The sequence below is a fragment of the Leptonychotes weddellii genome, chromosome 6, assembly GCF_054177405.1.
Source record: "Leptonychotes weddellii isolate Sample4059 chromosome 6, ASM5417740v2, whole genome shotgun sequence".
NCBI classification, from domain to species: domain Eukaryota; kingdom Metazoa; phylum Chordata; class Mammalia; order Carnivora; family Phocidae; genus Leptonychotes; species Leptonychotes weddellii.
Window position 1 is genome coordinate 91,190,388 of NC_138374.1, and position 23,794 is coordinate 91,214,181.

Consider the following 23,794-nt stretch of genomic DNA (forward strand, 5'->3'; position numbering starts at 1 on the left):
AAAATATCTATAAGCTAGGAAAACTAAAACTGAAGTGGCAGATTAAAAAGATAAGAATAAAGAAGCTAATCTGAGGAACACCCGGGTGGCTCAGTTGGTTGAGCCTCTGCCTTTGGCTCAGGTCATGATCCCAGGATTCTGGGATCGAGTCCCACATTGGGCTCCTTGCTCTGTGGGGAGCCTGCTTCTCCCTCTGCCTGCCGTTCCCTCTGCTTGTGCACATGTGTGTTCTCCCCCTCTCTCTGACAAATAAATAAAATCTTAAAACAAAAAAGAAGCTAATCTGAAAATACTACATATTGTATGATTCCAATTATAGAATATTTTATTCCAGAGCACATAGGTGGCTGAATTGTTTAAGTGTCTGATTCTTGATCTCAGGTCAGGTCTTGATCTTGGGGTAGCGAATTCAAGCCCTATGGTGGGCTCCACATTGGGCATGGAGCCTACCTAAAAATTTTTTTAATTATATTCCAAATAAACACATGAAAAGATACTCCACATCATAAGTCACCAGGAAAATGCAAATTAAACAACGTGATACCACTACACACTCATTAGAATGGCCAAAATCTGGAACACAGACAACACCAAATGGTGACAAAGATGTGGAACAATAGGACCTCTCATTCATTGTTGGTAGGAATGCAAAATGAGACAGCCATTTTGGAAAACAGTTTGATGGTTTCTTACAAACTAAACATACTCTTACAATACAATCAAGCAGTCACTCTCCTTGCTATTTACCCAGAGGAGCTGAACACTTATGACTACACAAAAACCTGTAAACCGATGTTTAGAGCAGCTTTATTCATAACTGCCAAAACTTGGAAGCAACCAACCAAGATGTCCTTCGGTATACATAAACTGTGGTATATCCAGACAACGGAATATTATTCAGCGTTAAGCTATGAAAAATCATGGACGAAAATTAAATGCATTGCTAAAAGAAAGAAGCTATCTGAAAAGGCTACCTACTGTATGATTCCAACTACAGGACACTATGGAAAAAGCAAAACTAGGGAGACAATAAAAAGATCACTTGTTGCTAGGAGTTGGGAGTGAGGAAAGATGAATAGGCAGAACACAGGATTTTTTGGGTAATGAAAATACTCTGTATGATACTATAATTGTGAATACTTGTCATTATACATTTGTCCAAACCCACAGAATGTACCACACCAAGAATGAACACTACGTAAACTATGGACTTTAAATGTCAATGTAGATTCATCTTTTTTTTTTTTTTTTTTTGTAATAAATGTACCACTCTGGTGGTGGATGCTGATAATGGAGGAGACTGCATGTGTGGGAGCAGGGAATATATGGGCAAGCTCAGTACCTTCTTCTCAATTTTGCTGTGAATCTAAAACTGCTCTAAAAAGTCTTTTAAAAACAAAAAAGAATTTAAAAAAATCAAGAACTGAACCCCAAATCTTTCCCAAATATGGAGAATCAATTGACAGGATTTTACTCCCTACTTCCTTCGCCTCCACCCCCCTCACCATTTTGTCATTATGCACCTAAGCTGTTGAGTTTTATCTTGACACTGAGTACAATGAATTAACTAATGCATGTCAATCTTTAGGAAACTAGGTACTACTACTTCAATATTCAATGATGCTTTCATAAGAATATTATCTATTCTGGCCTTTGTGATATTCTAAGTTGCTCTTAAATGCATTTAGAGATCTATCCTAAGGATTTTTTTATTTCACAAAACCATCTTTTTTTATAGCAGTAGAAAGAAAATAAATTGGTCTTCTGGGGTCCTATGAACAGATTTTCATCAATTGCATACCTACAGACCTATAATAATAAAATCACATTTCTGAAAAAATTGACTCAGATAATGAGTCAATCCACAGAACCTATAACTCAATTTTTCTAAATATATGGAGAACCTTACATTTATTTTTTAAGTCTCTGATAAATTTAAAGAAAAGCTAAATTCAAGGAAAGAATGTTTAATAAAAACAGTTCAAAAACTTCTTTCAATGGGGTAATTAATGTAAAATTTGACATATAAAACATGGGTTTTAAAAGAGTAATTATAGGGTACCTGGGTGGCTCAGTCGTTAAACGTCTGCCTTCAGCTCGGGTCATGATCCCAGGGTCCTAGGATCGAGTCCCACATCGGGCTCCCTGCTCAGCAGGAAGCCTGCTTCTCCCTCTCCCGCTCCCCCTGCTTGTGTTCCTGCTCTTGCTATCTCTCTCTCTCTGTCAAATAAATACATAAAATCTTTAAAAAAAAAAAGAGTAATTATAGGGAAAGCATTTGAAAAGGAAGGTTAAAATCCAAGTTTTTTTTGTTTTGTTTTGTTTTTTAAGTACAGCACTTAAATATGGAAGACGACTACTCTTTAACAGAATGTCCCCACAAAAATGGACTTTTGAGCAAGCATGATCAGTATACAGGGACGGTCAAATCAAGACCAAACACAATATGGCTACTTTCAGCAAAAGTAGAGGTATAGCTTATCTATTTAAAAAAAGAAAAAAAAAAAAAAGGCAAAAGAGACTGACATAAGGTTCTCCATTTTTCAAGCTCCGTAAACTTCAACATGGTGAGTTAAGGAAGATACAAGTTCATGTGGTAACCAATTTGGATTTTACAGATTAAAATGTAGTTTGAATAGAATCCAAGTGTGAAGCCAAGCAGTGCCAATAGAGAATTCTAGATGCCAATAATGTTCAGTTAAATTCTATTCACCCTTCCCAGCCAATTTACATTAGTCCTGGAAATTAATTTTTGTTATCTAAAATGACTCATACTCAAAAATATTTTTCTGGGTGCCTAGGTGGCTCAGTTGGTTAGGCAACTGCCTTCAGCTCAGGTCATGATCCTGGAGTCCCAGGATTGAGTCCCGCATCAGGCTCCCTGCTCAGCAGGGAGTCTGCTTCTCCCTCTGACCCTCCCCCCTTTCATGCTCTCTCTCTCAAATAAATAAAATCTTCAAAAAAAAATATTTTCCATCATAACTGAATTATAGAGAGAAATCAGCTAAATGGGATAATTTTCTTCATTTAAGATTCTAATTAAAGAATACGAATATTTATTAAAATCTATAGTTTTAATCTATAAATATGCTATTTAAAATTAGATAGTATATAATCAAATGGTCCCCAATCACCTCTTCAAAAGTGATTGTAACTTCAAACATGATTGTAAAGGCAACTCCAATTAGTGCAGAGCCCAAGAGAGAACTAGGATAAGGAGATCTAGATTCTAATCTCAATACTGCCATTTATTAGCTCTGAGATCTGTATACCCTTGACAAATATATTTGAAAGGCTTAGAGAAAAACAAGAAAAGGTGACTCCAGATTTTAGGAACACCGAAAAATGGAGTAAAAGATGATACTCTGATAAGAAACCAAGAAAACCATTAATGGACAATATTTGGTAAGGCTGTTTCATTCAGGGAGTAAAGTTTATTATGTAAAATTCAGGGCTGCCAGCAACACAAGCAACAAAGCATTGAAAATGTAGGCTTGAGGACAAACTGAGATCATGTAAAGAGGTAAGTTTTCTGTGAGAGTGAACATAAACAGAGAACTGGACCTTGGGAGGATAGTTTACATCAGCACTCTTCAATAAAACTTCCTGAGATGTTAAACATGTTCTTTGTCTTCGGTTTCCAGTATGGTAGCCACTAGCCACATGTGGTTACTGAACCACTGAAATGTGGCTGGTGCAACTGAGGAACTAAGTTTTAAATTTTATTTGATTTTAATTAGTTAAAACTTAAGTTTATGAACAAAATGGAATATTATTTAGTAGTAAAAAGAAATGAGCTAGGGACGCCTGGGTGGCTCAGTCAGTTAAGCGTCTGCCTTCGGCTCAGATCATGATCCCAGGGTCCTGGGATCGAGTCCTGCATCAGGCTCCTTGCTCATCGGGGAACCTGCTTCTCCCTCTGCCTGCCGCTCCCCCCTGCTAGTGCGTGTGCTCTCTCTCTCTGACAAATAAATAAATAAAATCTTAAAAAAAAAGAAATGAGCTATCAAGCCACAAAAAGACCTAGAAGAACCTTAAATGTTACATTGCTAAGTGAAAGAAGACAATCTCACTCATAAAACCATACAGCACACAATGTGAATCCTCATATAAACTCTGCAACTTAGTTAATAACAATTTATCAACACTGGATCATCAATTATAACAAATGCACCACACTAACACAAGATGTTAACGGAAGTAACTGTGAGAGGAAGGTGTGTATGGAAATTCTGTCCCTTCAGGACATTTTTATATAAACCTAAAACTGCTCTAAAAAAATTAAGTCTATTAAAAATTTTAAATTTAAGTAGCTAGCCATTTGTAGCTAGTGGCTTGTACTGAATAGCACAGATCCATATCGATGAAAGATTGGCGTGGGAAGAAAATGAGAATAGTATATCATTCCTGACCACTTCCTTCAAAAGTACACATACAGGGGCGCTTGGTTGGCTCAGTCAGTACAGCATGTGACTCTTGATCTCAGGGTTGTGACTTCAAGCCCACACTGGGTGCAGACATTACTTAAAAATAAAATCTTTTAAAAAAAAAGTACACATACATTTAATCCTAAATGACACAAAATTTATATGCAGTTTCAGTAGCAAAATAATTTCAAATAGTCTAGATGAATATCTTTCTAAAAGGATTTTTGTTAAACAGAATTTGAGGAGGAAAATAACATCTATTGAATGAGTACTAGGTATCAGGTACTATACTGAAAATGTATGTTATCTCATTTAAACTTCAAAACAAATCTTTTAAGATTTTATTTATTTATTTGAGAGAGCGAGAGAGCATGCACACACGCAGGCAGGTGTGTATGCCAGCAGGGGGGAGGAGCAGAGGGAGAGGGAGAGAGAAAATCTCAAGCAGGCTCCACACCCAGCTGGGAGCCTGAGGTTGGGGGAGGACTCGGTCTCCCGACCCTCAGACCATGACCTGAGCCAAAATCAAGGTGAGTTGCTTAACTGACTGGCCACCCAGGCACCCCCAAAACAAGTCTTTTTTTTTTTTTTAATATTTTATTTACTTATTTGACAGAGAGAGACACAACGAGAGAGGGAACACAAGCAGGGGGAGTGGGAGAGGGAGAAGCAGACTTCCCGCTGAGCAGGGAGCCCGATGCGGGGCTCGATCCCAGGACTCTGGGATCATGACCTGAGCCAAAGGCAGATGGTTAATGAGTGAGCCACCCAGGCACCCCCCAAAACAAATCTTTAAAGGAAGGCATTACCATTTCTGTTTTTAGAGATGATAAAGCTTAAGTGATAAAAGATGGGAACCTAGATATTTCTGACTCCAAAGCCTACGTTCTAATATACTCTGTACATATTTTTATGACTTCCAAAATTATGAACATAATTGAATTTCCCCACAATGAATTTATCATCAGAAATAGTTCTTAAAAAAAGGAATGTTATATAGAACAATAATTAATGACACACTCAGTCTAATGAGGTGCTGTCCCTACATTAAATGGCCCTAAGCTAACTTTCTGTCACCCCCTCAACTGTCCCTTTTACCTACAGTGCCTCTACTCCCACAGCTAATTTGCACCTTTTAATCTGCTGTAGGATTAGAGAACAGATAATCAAATTTATTAGAATTATGCACAAACCAAGAGAGCTCCTAAATCAGTGCCTTAGTGCAGATGATCTGGTTCATTAATCTTGTAACAATTAAAAGTCTTTTTGTATACTTATTCTAAACTGGGACCTGGATAGATGAAATACTGTTCTATAATAAAGCTAAGAATACAATAATCCTATTTCATTCACAAATCTTCCACTAAGCCATATTTTTAAGCATAGATGTCTAAACATCACCTCCCTTAAAGATGTTAATTGATTAAATGTATTTTTTTTTTTTTTTAAGATTTTATTTGAGAGAGAGAGCATCAGCGCGCGCACAGGGTGCATACAGGTGGGGAGGGATAGAGTGGGAGGGAGAGGGAGAAAGAATGTGAAGCAAACTCCACACTGAGCACGGAACCACACTTGGGCTCAATCCCAGGACTGTGATATCGTGACCTGAGCTGAAACCAAGAGTCTGACGCTTAACTGAGTCACCCAGGCACCCCAATGATTAAATGTATTAATTTAGTGCACTAGCTTTCCTATGTTACTATAAAAAATTAATGAGGTATATATAAAAATACAGAAATATTTACAAAGAGTTAATACTTTTCTGAAAAAAAAGCCCCCCTATTAAAGAAAAGCATTGAGTTGTAAATATTCTTAAGTAATTCTTTCTCATCACTTTTTAAGTTGTTCTTATAACTAAGTAAATTTTCCCTTGAAAAGGGGATATTATAAGGTGACTTTTTATATGCCCAAGATTATGGTCAGAGGGATATCAGGGTCACCAAGAATAATTTGGAGGTTGCTGAGGGCTTGTTTTAAAGTGTTTTCAAGGGGTGCCTGGGTGGCTCAGTCGTTAAGCATCTACCTTGGGCTCGGGTCATGATCCCAGGGTCCTGGGATCGAGCCCCACATCGGGCTCCCTGCTCTGCGGGAAGCCTGCTTCTCCCTCTTGCACTCCCTCTGCTTGTGTTCCCTCTCTCGCTGTGTCTCTGTCAAATAAATAAATAAAATCTTTAAAAAAATAAAAAATAAAGTGTTTTCAAGTCCGATGGAGAACTCTGACATTTGGAAACAACTAAGAAAATATGAATATTTAAAATCATGTTTAAAAAAGGGGGGAGAGGGAGATTAATATAAAAATTTAAAATTTTCTTCCCCACTTAGATCTCCTGTAACTCATTACAAATCTTTACTAATAACATGAAATCTGTTTTGCACTTATCACCATAAACTTTAAGATCTCAATTTAATTGGGGAGGGGAAGGGAGTACCATTCTGAATTTAAGATAAGGATAAAAGAGTATTTCCAAAGCCCTAAACTGAAACTTCAAATTAAGCAATTCTAAATTTACAGAAGTCTGGGGCACCTGGCTGGGTCAGTCAGAAGAGCATGCAACTCTTTATCTTGGGTGTAGAGATTACTAAAAAGAAAAAAAAAATCTTTTTTTTTAAAGATTTTATTTATTTATTTGACAGTGAGAGAGAGCACAAGCAAGGCGAGAGGCAGGCAGAAGAAGCAGGCTCCCCGATGAGCAAGGAGCCTGATGCGAGACTTGATCCCAGGACGCCAGGATCATGACCTGAGCTGAAGGCAGACGCCTAACCGACTGAGCCACCCAGGCGTTCCTCCCCCCGCCAAAAAAAATGTTTTTAAAAAGAGGTGCCTGGCTGGCTCGGTGGGTAGTGTGTGACTCTTGATCCTGGGGTTGAGAGTTCGAGCCCCAAGTTGGGTGTAGAGATTACTTAAAAAATAAATAAATAAAATGAATAAATTTTCCAAAGTCCAACTTTATTACACATTATTCCAGAAAAGAAAGCCTAATAGTTTTCTCTCTCAATCCATGAACTAAACCAAGCAAAAAAGGCTACAAATCAATTGCTTCTGTAACAGTGTCATGTTTTTGGAGGGAGTCAGGTAGTGAGCCAAAACCTAGGTTTTTAATACTTACTCAACATGTGATTAAAAGCAGAGTGTCAGGCAAATTATAGCTCTAAATATTCTCAAAGATTAGCTGAGTAAAATAATTATAAAGTCAGATTCATAAAGATCAAAGAATTTCAACCTAACAATCATTTTTCAATATAATCTCAAATAAGTCCCTGTCTGCTAACATTCCAAGTTTCTTCTACACATTAAGAAAAAGGGGTGGGGGGAGAAAAACCAAAAGGCAAATAGGTTGTAGAGAGCAAATTAAATAAGTATTAGTTGCTCATATTTGTATAGAACATTATAATTTAGTTAATTCTCATAACCCAATAAGGAAATACAAATGAGTCTGAGAGTTTGAGTAGGACTCCTTTGGAATGATCAAAATTAAAACTGCAAATTGCTGTGGCTTTCAACTTTTCTTCCATTAAGAGTCCCTGGCAGTCTGCCTACTGTACTCAAGAAAAGCATGCAAAGAATGAGGTGGTTTTTGATTCCTAACAATCATATCCTAAAGTTTTTTTCTGCAGTTTCAATTATACATAGTACCGCTCCTTAATCTTGACTCAATATACATTTATGTTAAATCCACGGAGACAGAAAGTAGAAGGGTGGTTGCTAGGGACCAGGGGGAGGGGGAAATGGGGAGTTAACAGGTTAATGGGTACAGAGCTTCCTTTGGGGGTGATAAAAGTGTTTTGGAATTAGACAGCGGTGGTTGCACAACATTGTGAATATACTGCTACTGAACTGCTTACTTTAAAATTACTAGTTTTATGTTAAATGACCTGAACCTTAATTAAAAATTGTTTAAGATATATAATAATAATAATAAATATATATATTATATGTGTGTATATATATACACATAATGACCCCTTTAGAACTCTTCTTCGAAAACATTCCTACCATGTTCAAATGCTATTTAGATCCTGGAGATTTTTAGATGCATTACAAGGTAAATTATTCCCATATATGCACAGTAATAATCAGTGATCTGAGTACTGATGTCAGTGCTAAAATGCTTAACATCAAAATATTGCTGACATATGACATGTATTTGTTAATAATCTCAAAGAAAAACATAAATGAACCTTAAAATATTTATTCCTCTACAGCAGGTCACAATTTCAGTCAGCTCAACTGTGCATGAAAGGTCAGCTCAACTTTTTTACTAGAATTCTTTCCCCAAACCTCAGCCGATTAGGAAAACATTGTGAACTAATAAGAAGTGTCTAATATTACATAAACGGTAAACAAGAATATTATATAAGAAGTGAACAGGCACAAGTCTGACCAATAATGGCTATAAATAAATATGCTGAAGTTAACTGTCTTGGGGATGTAGGGAAACATTATTTAGGATTAGTAAACTGCTCACTTAAAAATATATAGAATCTATTTAAGAAACTTTGGAATAAGAAAAATTCCTTTGTATTATTCCAGACAAAATCAATTAGGGCATAACAACCTCCAAGGCTAGTCCAAATCCAGCCTAGACTCCAGGATTAAACAAGAGAAGGAGGTCTTCAAAAGCGTCCTACAAGAACGGGCTGATTTTGAAATCTACTATGACTGTTTTGATGCAGGCCAATGTGAGAATTTAAATCCATTTGAATCTAACCCCAAAGAATACCTGAACTCCTGAGCGTTGACAGGGCCAAAGCTAAACCAGGTCAGTATACCCTGCCAAAGAACATCTTGCTCCGAGGTATCCACCAAACAGGATCATTTATCAGTGTATTCTTCACTTTGTTGAGTGCCAACCACTCTCAAGATATATCCAAGGGTAGAACCCCAAGATCTAGAGACAAAAAATGGTGCAGTATTCTAAATGGTCTATGGCTTTAAAAAAGTATAAATGAAGAATTTCAAGTGTTAGCTGGCCCAACTTGAACATCCCTAAATGTTACTAAAGTCATTTTTAAATTTCCATGAAGTATTTCAAAGGCACAATTTAGTAACTGTTTACACAGCAAATTAAAACCATGAAACCATTACAGCAATACCATAAATCTGTCCTCTGTAAATGGTATGAATTTCTAGATCAACAGCATTTAAATTTGCTAAAAGCAAAAATAAATGTTTCATTTGTAATTCACATGAATACTTTCTCAAATTTATAAGTGAATATTTGGCAGTGTATAAGTAATGTTAATAGGAAGGTATTAGGGCTAAAGGCAAGTACAGTATTACAAAGCATAGCTCCTGATCAAAACAGATAAGAATCTGTCAACATAGGAAAGGCTTCAAAGTTAAACCTTGAGACACATGGTGGCAGTAGTAAAGCATCTCATTTGTGCCACAAGACCTGGGTTTGAGTAAGCTCTTTCACCTATTAATTATGTGGCCTTTTTGCTAGTTACATAGCTTCTCCTAGCCTCAGATTCTTCATATATAAAGTGAGAACAATACCACCAATATTACAGCCTAAATAGGAGGATTAAATGAGAATGTTTTTACTCATTCAACAAAGATGCCTTGAAAAACTGTAAATTTTTTATGTACAAAAAACCCTTTGAAATATCTTCAAATTAATCAAATATATATTAACTTTTAATATTACCAAGAAAATGCAAATCTAATTCTTAAGCTAAGGTTCCAAAATCTTACAAGGAAATTCTTAAATATTACTTGAGAAACTGAAATTATGGGAATAAACACTGATAAAATATGAAAATGCAGGGATCATATCTTAAAATAGTTTTGACACCTATTAAAGCCAGAACTCTCTAGGGACCCAGACCCAACCCATAAATTGTTGGGTCAACATCTAATTTCAAATACAAAACCTTAACATTTAAAAATCTTTTGTTTTGGGACGCCTGGGTGGCTCAGTAGGTTAAGTGTCTTTGGCTCAGGTCATGATCCCAGGATCCTGGGATCAGGTCCCTGAATCTCCTCAGCTGGCAGTCCGCTTCTCTCTCTGCCTGCCCCTACCCCGGCTTGTGCTCGCTCGCTCGCTCTCTTTCTCTCTCTCTGACAAATAAATGTTTTTTTAAGATTTAAAAAAAGCTTTTGTTTTTCAGGAAAATGGTATTAAGTATGAGGCAAAGTAGTCCTTCACACAAGATGAGATTTTTTTTTTTGTACAAAGCAAACTAACCACTTACAATTTTCAAACCTGTACATTCTAACAGGTTTAGGGTCACAGATAAATATAAGCATCATTACGACATAGACTTTACATGCATTTTGTGCTGACCCAACAAAATTAAGCATTGAAAAAATTATGGATTTGAGCACTTAAAAAAAAAGTGTACTTTCTGAAAAGATACATTAGCTGGAGCCATGTGAAAGTTGTTCTTTCCCCGTCACTTTAAAGTCAAAACAGCCACATTATTTATGCTAGGCATAAAATGAAAGTTATTCATACTTTTCCACTATACTTCAATTCTAAACAACAATAAAATACTTCAACCTCCATGTTTATTCGATTGTTAGTGTATTTACTGTCAATTCTCTTGAAAGAATTAAGGACTAGCTCCACTCATTAAATTTCACATGCTTCGAATTACAACACAGACAATCTAAGTAGAAATTTACCCTGAAAATGGATGCAAGATATTAACTGGCATCTTCTCTGCACAGGTCACTCTTCCTTTTAAGAACACAAACTAGATGGGCCACGCAACTGAATGTTAAATAGTAGAAAGCAATCTTCCTAGATGCATCCAAACAATTTTAATATAAATTTCTGCACACCTAGGTAGGAACTGGAATAGAAATAACTTGAATCATTGCCCCTGCCCCCACTTGGAAATGGACGAGATAGATGTCTCAAAAAATTAAATTTAGGAGTAGTCGCAGTTAACTGTTGAAGTTACAGGCACTACTACCAGAAGGCAAATGCAATAAAGAGCTGCCTCCCCAAAAGCCTAAACATTCAAAAGAGAACTGTTGTTTCTAGTTTTTGAAAGTCATAAAAAAAGTTTTGAAATCTTATTTAAAGTCTGCTTTAGAAATCAAATATCAAATTCAAAGGAAAGGTTAGTCTTAGAACAAATTTCTGAAAGGCAAAAATTAGAACCTGAGACAGGACACAAGAAGTTCTAGCCTGGAGATGAACCACTTCTCTCCTGAAGAAATGCTTCGTTGGGTCCATTCTGGGCTAATGTTGTTGTTTGTTATGCGGCACATTAATACAAAAACGGTTCCTTTGAAGAAAGGTTCTATTCAAACATCACAATTTGTCTTCGCGTTGCCAGTTAGTGGCTTTGTTTCCAGTTTCATGGACTATTCTGGGATGTCAAGAGTTATATTACTGCTCCAAAAGAGCCCTTGTTTCACTCTCACCCGGGACGTGGGCATAACTGATGTTTAGAGAGAACTGATGCCAAGCGATGTTTTAAGAACACCCCTTAGCCCTCCATCCCTCCCCATCCCTTATCGATAATCGCGTTTTACATTGCATGTTTTTTGCTGTTGCACTTAATTTTTTCTTAAAAGACACCCGCATACACAATTTCCCTATCGCCATCAGGAAGAAAGAAGACCATCTGGCTCGATCTCCAGGAGCTTCAGGGAAATAGACTCCGTGAAACCCACTGGGCCGAGGAAGGGGAGCGCTTACGGGGTCAGGGAAGGGAGCAGCCCTGAGGTGCAGGAGCTGCCCCGAGCGCAGGGACGCAGAGGCGGTGCCAGTTTACAGACGCCTTCACCTCCCCACCCCCACAGACCGGGGGTCCAAAAAGCATTTCCTGCGCGCACTCTCCACCCGCCGAGGCCCTCGGGGTAACCGCCGAGCTGGGCGGCCTTTTGGCCCCCTCCCTCCGGCCGAAGTCTCCCGCGCCCTCCCCTCGTCCGGGGCGGCGTCCGCACCTCCCCACGGCCTACCCTCCCCGCCAGGCCCTCCCGGCCGCGCTCGGAGGCCTGAGGCCTAAGGACGCCGGGTGCTGACAAGCCCCTCCGCCGCCGGCGGGGCTGAGGCCGGGGGGTGGGGTGGGGGGGCGGCCGCTACAGCCGAGGGGCGGAGGGCGGGCGAGGACGGCCCCTTCCCCGCCGCGGCTGCCTATTGTTCCCGACGGAGGCCGGGCGGCGGCTGCCGCACTCCCCATGCCGCCGCCGCCTGCCGCTCGCTCACCGCGCTGGTCCGAGCAGCAGCTCCTCTCAGCTCCGAGTCCCCGCGGCCGTCGCCACTGCTGCGGCAGCCATCACCGCCGCCGCCGCCACCGTCGACTCTGACTCTGTCCCAGGCCGCCGGGCCACGGCCGCCGCCGCCACCGCCAGCGCCGCCTCCGGCCTCCCACCTGCTGCTGCTGAGGCTGCTCCTGCAGCAGGGGCCATCTTGTTGGTCGGCCTCCTCTTCCTCCTCCTCCTCCTCCTCCGCCCCGTCGCTCGTTGTCTTCGTCCCCTTCCTCTTCCTCGGGCTCCGGCCCGCCCCGGAGGCTGGGGCGGGGACGAAGGCGAGGCCCCTCCTTCGGGGGGCGGGGCGCGCGGAGGGGAGGGGCGGGGCGGCCGCGGGAGGAAGGCTCTGAGTCACCCGCAGCCAACGCCCGGGAGGGAGGCCCGCGACGCTCTCCGCCAACCCCCGGGGCGCACCCACGCCCGGAGCTGCAGAACTGGTCCAGCCGTCCGCCGGCCCTCCCCCACCAGCATCTTTGCGCCCCGCGGCGAGCGGCCAGATGGCGAGGGGGCATTGGGAAATTTCTGACGTTTCCATCGAACCCCGCACTCCTTCTACCCCTAGGTTTTCTCAGCCCTCGTCCCTCTACTCCGGTTCCTTTTCACATCCCCCCCCCCCCCACTCCCCACCCAAAAGAATTTGTTCTTATCTTGTGTTATCCGCCTTCTGGATCACACCAGCTTTGCCCTAGATACCACTCTCACCGACTCCCAAAGAGTTCAGCTTCCCAACGCGGCGAAACCGCCCAAGGGCCTGGACACTCCCTGCTCCAAAACGTCTCTCCAGGCCTAAGTGAACGATGATAGCTGTCTAGAGGGGGACGGAAAGATTCGGCCCACGGAACAGTTCCTGGGTCTAAAACCTAACCTTGCGATGACTGAAAGTTTCTTCTCCCTTACGGAAATGAAGCCATTTTGATTTGGGGTAGTGGGAGACCCCTTCTAGACAGTCGCGCTTCACCAAACCCGTGCTTTAAGGGAAACGGAATTCTCCTCGTATCATACAGTCCAAATTTCAAGATAAATCGTCTAGAATAGAGATGGTCCTCCTATAAACACCCAGTTAATACTCCTCTGCATTATTCCCTTTTTTGCTTCAGGTCTTGGACAAGAGAGCAGAGATTTCGCTCTCCTGTCCTTTCTTCACTGCAGACATCACCAATACCAAGAACAGTACTATATTTAGAGAAGCTCCTGCCTTTAACTCAATAAATTCAATCATTATAACATGTTTTATAATAATTGTGAAACAGATCACACACCTTCCTAAACTCTGAGCGGCGGTCTTTTTAGTTGCGGACACCCTCCTGCTACTCAGATTGCAGCTTCTTTTTGGAAGACCTATTGATGTCTTTCTTTTGATTGGAATTTACTCCCTTTGAAGTGGGCTAAATCTGTAACATTCCCTTCAACCTACTCAGTAGTAACCCCAATCCTACAAAGAATTAACTTCTAGCTATCACAGAGGGATTAGGTTAGTGTATGCTAATCGAAAGGATATCTATCTCTTGGATAGCCTTTCGCTCCTCAATGAGCCGGACCTCATTCCCCTGCTAGGAAAAACATTAATCTGTTCCTCCTGTTTTCCCTCCTCCTCCCTCTTTCTCCCTCCTAGGGAACTTTCCACAACAGAAGGTTTTAGCGGCTGTTGCTAGGCAAACATGCCAACTTCCCCGTTTAGGTGAAGCAAATAACCCAACTTCCATTACAAGCAACCTAGATAATATAATTTCTTTGAACTATTAATAGTTGTACCTCAATTGGTAAATCCCTTTCAAGGTTATCTTATAAAATATGATGCTTAAGTTAAATTTATTTTTATTTTTATCAATATTTCAGTTAAATACAGGTTTAAAGCCAAGGGGCTTCCCAGAATTCACTTTAATAATATAATTAAACAGAAACATTTGGCAGAAAAAGGAGAAAAGCAGCTTTGAAAATTACTTCGGTGTTTACAATAAAAGCTAATCTATGAGAAACATTTATATGCTTTGAACTCCCCACTTAGGGTAGATGTATAAATTGCAGAGAATAATTTGTTCCTTGAGACTGTGCCTATTTAGAAGAAAGATAATATGGTTATTTGGCACGAAAAAAAAAATAGAGATTCTGGATTTTATTCCCAAATTAATAACACAGTAAGAATTTTAGCTACTGGGGGCACCTGGGTGGCTCAGTCGTTAAGGGTCTGCCTTCGGCTCAGATCATGATCCCAGGGTCCTGGGATCAAATCCCACATCGGGCTCCCTGCTTAGCAGGAAGCCTGCTTCTCCCTCTCCCACTCGCCCTGCTTGTGTTCCCTCTCTCACTGTGTCTCTCTCTGTCAAATAAATAAAATCTTAAAAAAAAAAAAAAAAGGATTTTAGCTACTGAACTAAGCTCTTTTTTTCCTGATTTTGCTGTTAGAATTTTTGCTACTGTTATGTAGTAACGTTTTTCAGGGTGTTGAGAGGTAATAAAAATAAGATTTTAAAAGATATGTTGAAATTGATATATATATATTTAAAGTTTCAAACACTTAAAATTATATAATTTGTTTTAATCCAGCTATTTGTATTAATCCAGTGAAATAGTGTTTGAGAACTTTCTTGAGCTAAGAAAATACTTTGAGTGTATTACTGGGCGCCTGGGTGGCTCAGTCGTTAAGTGTCTGCCTTCGGCTCAGGTCATGATCCCAGGGTCCTGGGATCAAGTCCCACATCGGGTTCCCTCCTCAGCGGGAAGCCTGCTCTCCCTCTCCCACTCCCGGGGCTTGTGTTCCTGCTCTCGCTATCTCTGTCTCTGTCAAATAAATAAATAAAATCTTTAAAAAAAAAAAAGTGTATTACTAAAGACAAACAGCTTATATGTTTTATAATCATTTGTGCTTAGAAATCACTACTGTGTAACTTTGACACAACGTAAGCAATTTAGTTTCATTTTGTATTTTATTATTTAATTCTGATATAGAATGCCTAGAAATTTAGACTCTGCCCTGGCCTCTGTCATTGGTATACTATAAAAATTAAATGAGTCATTTCATGTAAAAGACTTAAAACAGTTCATGGCACATAGTAAGTACTCAAATGATTTTTAAAAATCCTTTTTCTGTTTATGTCATTATAGTCTTTAGGTTTTTCATCAGTCAAATGAGGATGACAAATCATCAAATACATTTTTGCTCTTACCATGAACTCTAAAAAAAATAATGCTAGTTTTTTGATCGCAAATCAGTTAAAATAACGCCTTATGAATTTCTTCAATGTATTTTCTGATATGCCTGTACTCTATTGTTCTTCCTTTGATTTTTGTCTTTTTTTGAGACTAAACTTTGTTTTTCAAATTATGCAGTGTGATTAAGCTAGCACGTGCTTAAATAATACTCTGGAATGTATAATTGTCAACCTAAGGCATTGTTTGTTTATTTTAAAACTAGAAAAGATTTTTAGATACCAGTCAACTTATATGAAACAGAGACTAAGAAAAGTTGGATAGATCACATATCTACCCAACTCCTTCTTTATAGATAAATATCATATTATTGAGGAGGGGGTTAGAGAGTGAGAAGGGCTATTCCATCCTACAAAGATGAATAAGTCATGTGTCCCTGCCTTAAAGAAATTCAACAATCTAGTAAGAGCAATACAATAAAATGTATGTATAAACAACTAGAGTATAAAATAAACCGGGTCATTATTACATAGTAAGTATAAAGTTCTACGAAAGTTAAAGGGAAGAATTAGTAGGAATCATCATTCTAATGTCACAGAAACTACCTTTTGACAGGTAAAAATAACTATGTATGATATTTAGATGTGTACCCAGACCCATAGAAATATAATAGCTCTCAGTTCAGGGCAGGATGCAGATGAAGGATAAGGAATGGGAAGCAGAAGTGTGTGTGAATAGAGTGTAGATTAACTAAAAAACCTCGTTAAAGTACAGCTGGAACCTGAGACCTCTCCAATGTAAATGATTTATGTAGGGAGAGGGAATGACATCCTCAAATGCATGCACAAATAACACTAGAGCTGAGTCACCTGGATTTTCCGGACTGCTTTAGGTAAAGTAAGGGTGGGAGTCCAAATGAGTCCTCTTCATCCGCCCCCCCCAACTCTTCCTCATACATAGATTTTCCATAACCTACTCCCTCCCCCAGTCGACAATCCTATTACCCCTGTTCGTTAAGATAAACTCTAGAAAATAAATGGAAAAGAGGAAGATAGTCCAAGCAATTACAGTAAGGAAATATGAGGAAACCAGTAGTTTCTGACCTACCCTTCCCCTTTAGAGATCAGTCCCAAACCAGGACCCAGTCAGCATCTGCAAACTAGACCCAAGGGGTTGCCTTAGATTTAGGGTAACAATCCAAAGTAATCATGGCAGATGTAGCCCAAGCCAGTTCTGGGGTTTCTGGAGGTAGGTTCCTGTAGGCTTGATCCCAAAAGAGTTAAATAAACTGATGTTTCTGAGTCCCTCCTAAAACTGCTTCTGAACCTGTCTGTGAGCCCTGTTGCTCAACAGTAGGTAGACCCAGACAGTTAAAACCAGAAGCAGACCAGACAGCTTAACTCATGCTCTAACTAAAACCTGTTGTGCTTATTTCTTATCACGCTTTCTTGAGGCATTGATGAAGGCATTTTACAATGACCCAGAACATCTCACCCATCCAACCAGAAAAGCCCTGATAGCAATGGAATGCCTAGAAGACCGCGCCCCACATATCCCCTCATACCCCCTTCCTTGCCCATGATCATGGGCTGAACACACACCAGCCCCCACCTTTGACCACATGCTCTCTGCCTGCTTTCCTGCACTCACCCCCCTGAACCTCTCTCTATCAAACTCCGACGTCCATCTTGCTGGTGGAGAGGTCAGTTGTCAAGACTTAAGCCACATCCCCAGGCTGCCCACACCCAAATAAATTTCTCTCTTCCTCTTTTCCAGACTCTCATCTCTTGAGTTACTGGCTTCTCTTGTGACAAGTTTATCTGAGTTTGTTTGGCAACATTGTTGGCAAACCCAGCCAGGGCCTGTGCTTTCAATTTATACCCCCTTGGGATTCTCCAGGATGGAGCAGTTGGGCCCCGAAGTACGCTGAGGCTCACCAGTTTGTTTCCTGAGTTAGTGGCTATGAGAGATCTTTAGATAACAAACTGGTCTACCTTTCATGAAGGCTTCAGCCCAACATTGAGAATCTCTGAACTTCAGCTGACCTTTTGAGACTTATCCTGGGGTGATAGTAAACAGAGCACCTCTATGAAAGAGTCATCAGACAACTTTCCTGCAAGAGGTCCATTCTAGGCACTGGTTTAAACAGGGTCAAGAGAAAGCAGCTCCACTTTTCACTTAGCAAAACTTACTTCATTATCATACTAGTTTCCTAGGGCTGCTGTAATAAAAACCACAGACTGGTGGCTTAAACAACAGAAATATTCTCATAATCCCGAAGGCCAGAAGTCCAAGATCAAGGTGTTGCCAGGTTTGGTCTCTTTCAAGGACTCTCTCCTTGGCTTGCAGCTAGCCATCTTGTCCCTCTGTTACATTGTGTTCATTCTGTGTCTATTTGTATCCCAATCTCTTCTTACAAGGACACCAGGCATATTGGGTTAGGTAGGGCTTACCCATATGATCGCATTTTACTTTAATTACCTCTTTATGGGCCCTATCTCCAAATACAGTCACATTCTAAGGTACTAGGGGTTAGGACTGTAACATAGGAATTTGGGAGTAAGGGACACAGTTCAGCCCATAACAATAATAAATATTCACTTTAAGAATATCATAATTATTAATAAAAGGCACCCTTAAAGGTACAATTTCAAATTTATTCAGTTAAACCTGAAGCTTTGTGGTTTTTTTGTTGTTAAGATTTTATTTATGTATTTGAGAGAGAGTGAGCAAGAGAGAGACAGAGAGAGAGAGAGGGAAGCAGACTCCCCGCTGAGCAGGGAGCCTGATGTGGGGCTCGATCCCAGGACTCCAGGATCACGACCTGAGCCGAAGGCAGACGCTTAAACAACTGAGTCACCCAGGTGCCCTGAACCTGAAGCTTTTCTAATTACTCTTTGTATCATAAAATATCAATGCTTTTTGGGTATAAATTAGCAACAACAAACAGGATACTAAAATGAAAAAAAACTGATTACCAAAATTATCTGAGTCATATCACAATTAAGAGTTATCGGAAAACAGAACTTGAATTCTAGTCTATTCAGATAGAACTTAAATAGACTCAAGATTAATATGAAAGGATTTATAGAGCTGATGATTTGACCCTCATTTAGAGTTCTGTCTAAATAAGCAATTATAGATATATTGAGGTCAAATACATTTTGTAACCAAATGATATCCTTTAGCACAAATGTATGTTCAGTATCTCTTGGGCAATATTAGGTTTCTCATGTCATGACTAGCCTGTTAAAAAAAGTTGGACATTCATGTGTAAATCATTCTGGAAACTAGAACTTGAAAGGTATGCTTTAAGCAAGATGAAGAGGAACTTTATTTTGCTCTATGCCTTACTTTCTAGGATCTGGACTTGGGGGAGTCTTTAGAGTTCTTTATGATGTTCCAAGAGGTTTGGGATTAAAGATGAGCTTGGGGCACCTGGCTGGCTCAGTCGGTGGATTCTCTCCCTCTGCCCCTCCCTGAGCTTGCTCTCTCTCTCAAATAAATAAATCAATCTTTAAAAAATAAAAAAATAAGATAAAATATTTAAAAATACATACATACATACATACATACATACATACATACATACATATGCACATAAATATGAGCTCTGCTACTTGGGGCAGATCATGAACCAGATAGGAAGATGTCCCTATGGTGGCTACTTCATTGAAGATGTGCTGCTCCTTGGGTTTGTTTCCCTTCCGTTATCCTCTAGGTTGGAATGAAATCTTGTTTGAATGTTCCATTGTTTTCTCAGTTATGCTACCTTCTATCAACAGGAGAGTTCTGCCTCCATACTTAGGCCAGTCATTCTCATGCAGGCCAGTGTAGCATCGACAATGGGAAATACCTACAGTTCCCCCAGAGGAAAAACGAATCTCAGGGATAAGTATCAGTTTTTCTCCACCTGGATATTTGTCTCCTGTTGTCAATCTTGGACAGGTAGGAAGACCTAGTACAAACCCTTGCCGTACCACTTATTGCTGTGTGAGCTTGTATAAGTTAAGCTTAGAAAGCTTCGATTTCCTTCACTATAAATTAAGGATTGTAAAATGTAACTAAGATGGTTTTATGGGTAAAAATGAGAAAATACACGTAGAGCATCTAATACAATGCCTAACATCTACTAGACGCTCAATGAGGGAGAGTTATTAAAATTATACTAGGTAGTACGTGTTGCATCAGGCTGATGATTCTCAGTTTTGTGGTGAACTTTTAAAAACTTTATATCTCCAGCTCTGACCCTAGAGATTGTGATTTGAAGTATTATGGTGGGGCCAGGGAGCTTTCATTTTTTTGAATTTTACAGGTGATCCTATCCTATTGTCTGAGGTAAACAACTGATGTATATCAATGGTCAGGTCAGCAAGCTTTTTTGGTAAATAGCTAGATAATAAATATTTTAGGCTTTGCAGGCCACTCAGCTCTATCATTGTAGGAGGAAAGCAGCCCCAGACAAAATGTAAATAAATGAGCATGCCTGTCTTCCAATAAAACTTTACGTACAAAAACAGACAAAAAGAGATGGTGGGCTGGACTTGGTCCCCAGACTATTGTTTTCCAACCCTGTCTTATATGAAGAGAGGTTTTATTCGCCAAAGTCAGGGAAAGTATTTTATTATGTTCAGCAGCAGCATTAAAAGCCTTGCATGTAATGACCAATGTTTGGTGTTACACACGATTAACTAAACAGACAGAACTCCTGCCTTCCAAGGAATTAATTTCTAAAACAACAGCACAGACATACTATTTATAAATAATCCCATATGACTAATTGTCATATAAACAGGTGACTATACGAGACTAAACGTGAAACTGAGTTCAGAGGTGGGCAGATTTTCCCAATGCTCTCGATTTACAAATATCAGATAAAATAAAAGGAGCATTCAGTAACCAATGTAAAGAGGAGAGCAATACCCCAGACTAGCTCCCCTCTTTGAGCAGGAGGCAATCAGAGAGCATCTTTTAAGAGGAGTCCTTTAGGGCCCCTGGCTGGCTCAGTCAGTAGAACATGTGACTCTTGTTCTTGGGGTCATGAGTTTGAGCCCCAAGTTGGGCAGAGAGATTACTTGGGAGAAAAAAAAAAAGAAGGGTCTTTTAAATAAGACTTCATGGCTCTCTACATGGCCGAATTTGCCCTCTCTCAAATGTAGCTTCTTCATCAAACACATTATCAGGGGCACCTGGGTGGCTCAGTCTGTTAAGCGTCTGCCTTCCGCTCAGATCATGATCCCAGTGTCTTGTGATCCAGCCCCACATCGGGCTCCCTGCTCGGCCAGGAGCTGGTTCTCCCTCTCCCGCTGCTGCTCACTCCCCCTGCTTGTGCTCTCTCACTTGTTCTCTCCTTCTCTCTCTCAAATAAGTAAATAAAAATCTTTGAAAAAACACACACATTATCATCAGATTTATCCTCTGAGGTAAAGGGCTATGTTACGGCTGCACTTTAATGAAACATGTGACTATTTCCTTTATTTAACCTGGAACAAAGAAAAATGTTTCTCTTTCTCAATAGGAATGGTAAATTAGAAGAAAAATCAGTGGATCAATTTGTGTGTTGGTGTGTGCATGTGTTTATGGGTATGTTTAAAATAAGTGATTGGTAATTTAGTGACCTACTGCCTACATTTGTAGAAATGATGGAATAATAGTTGTTGGATAGAGCAAGATTCTCCTACATCTCCTAGTATTTCTGAAAGATGGACATGCCTGATGAGTTACTTATAATTTTATGGCTGCCCAACATCTTACTCCCCCCTCCATACACTGTTTGGGAATTTTCCATTTGGGAATTTTTGTGAGTGGCAGGATCTCTTCTCCCACTCAAGGGGCCAGAAAGTCCAGATACTTGCCTTCTGCCCTTCCACATGCCGCCCACCCACCATCCCCACAGTCATCCTAGGGTGAGGGAAAGTGACCTAAGCTTGGTAGACTGGATGTTCTTACTTGGGACTTTGAATCAGGACCGAGTTACACAGACTAAGCAGAATTCATCCCCCTCACACCTGGGGGGGTGATACCCAGAGTCTGGCGACGCAAGGGCAGCAGTCTCCGGGGTGCTATCCAGCATTTACTGGCAATGGCAGTGGTACCCTAACCAGGCCATTTCAGGACTCATTTTAGCTGTGCTTCTGGCTATCTGGTTTCACTCAACTCCCTTCCTTACCATCAAAACTGTGATTCACTCACTGCTCCTCCAGAAAATTCCCTGTCTGCTTATGTTGGCCGCTGAGATGGTTTAACATATAAAGGAAGGGTACAGAAATCAAAAGACTGCAGAAATAATCCATTTCCCCACTTCTCATATAGTTTCCCTTTATTCAGTTTAATGGAAATTATCCATGTTTGGGTTTTTGTTTTGTTTTGTTTTTTGGGCGGGGGGGCTTGGCCCTGATTTTTATGACTCTAGTCATTAGAGTTTCAAAACTTAAGAGTACATCTGTACCCATTTCAGGTAAACTTAAGTGAAGGTGTCCTAAATTACACATTCCCTTCTGTTACTCAGTTCATTGATTATACCCAAATAATAAGCACTCCTCTCAAGATTTTGACTTGATTTTTTTACTCACTCTGCCATTAAAAACTAGTATTGCACACATTTCTAAAGGGGAAAGGCTCCATATAAATCTCTCTTGACTAAACATTTCTACGAATGCAAAGGGCTTTTAATTTTTTTCTTGAATTCCTTCTGCCAACAAGAATCTTCCAAATCAAGCATTTCATTTGGGGCCATCAAAGCTCTCTTTGCTAAAATTACATGGAAAAAGGATTCTTTTTTCCATTTTTGCAAAAATATTTCAACTACCTCAATGAAAGTGTTCATTTGTGGTTCTTTTCTGCAGAGACTTACAACCTTGTTTCTGCAACATCTAATTGAGCCCCAATGTTCTCAACTAATGATATGAAAGTCACAGAATGAAATTAATTTGCACCCACTTTATGGCAAATAATCACAATAAATATCTGATTACTGGTCATGTGCCAGTCACGGTTCTGTGATAATACAGCAGTGACCATGCCAAGAGTCTATTCCTCCAGAGCTTATGGCTTAGCAGGGAAGATAGAATACTTATAAATAATTAAACAACCACAGTGTGAAGGCCAAAGTACATGGCATATTTAACAGTGAGAACTGACTGAGTCTAAGACGAACAGAGGCTTCCTCAAGAAAATGACATTTAAGCTGAAAGCTACAGGATGAGTGGAAATGAGTGAGGCAGAGAGCAAAATGTTTCAGGCAGAAAAAACAGCATATGCAAATGTCCCAAGGCAGGAAGAATGGTGGTTTGTTTCAGGAACTAACAGAAATCCAATCTGGCTGGAGAAAGTGATGAGATTCAGAAGGAGCCTAGCAAAGAGGATGGCTACAGAGGAAAGCAGGTAGGCACTGGAAACCAAAGTAGGCTGAACTTGCATTTTCTGGTTAACTCAGTTTTCATTAAAAAAGACACAGCACAAAAGACAAAGCAAGATTCAAGATGAGAGTTTCCCTTCATAAAGCCAAGACCCAAAGTGTTGCACTCTCAGTATTAGGACAAATGATAAATGAATACCTCTCCCCTCCTTGGAACTGCAAAAAGCTACCTATTTTTTTTTTTTAAGCTACCTATTTTAAACTTTGGTGCTGAATGGAGAAAAGCAAATTTTCCCTGAGAATTCATTACCACAAGCAAACCCTTTTGCAGGTTTATAGTTGGAATTCACACTTCTTGGATAGGCCAAAAATATCTCAAGTCAATAATTTGATTTAGAGAGGCTCTTGGCTAGGATGCCCCAATCACCTGACAGAAGTAAAGGCAAATCCTTTCTGAAGGAACCCTCTTGCCTCCCAGGCCTCAAGAGTTTCTACGAAGGGGTTCCTGGGTGAGTCAGTCGGTTAAGCATCGGACTCCTGATTTCGGCTCAGGTCATGATCTCAGGGTCCTGAGATGGAGCCCTGCTTGACACTCTTTCCCTCTCCTTCTGTCCCTCCCCACTCCACTCGTGCTCTCTCTCTCTCTAAAAT

The 23,794-nt window shown here is 40.1% G+C and overlaps 1 protein-coding gene across 3 annotated transcripts in view; it reads right to left on the reverse strand.

Moving 5' to 3' along the window:
* The window catches only part of RC3H1 (ring finger and CCCH-type domains 1), an 82,265-nt gene extending 69,404 nt beyond the window's left edge, over positions 1-12,861 (reverse strand). For 2 of the 3 annotated variants that reach the window (XM_081824626.1, XM_081824624.1), the window contains exon 1: positions 12,596-12,861. The gene's annotated coding sequence lies outside the window, so the exon portion shown is untranslated. Of the gene's footprint in view, positions 1-9,148; positions 9,317-12,595 lie in introns of those variants that run through there. The other variant, XM_081824625.1, reaches the window with a different exon arrangement.
* Positions 12,862-23,794: the final 10,933 nt, after the last annotated feature.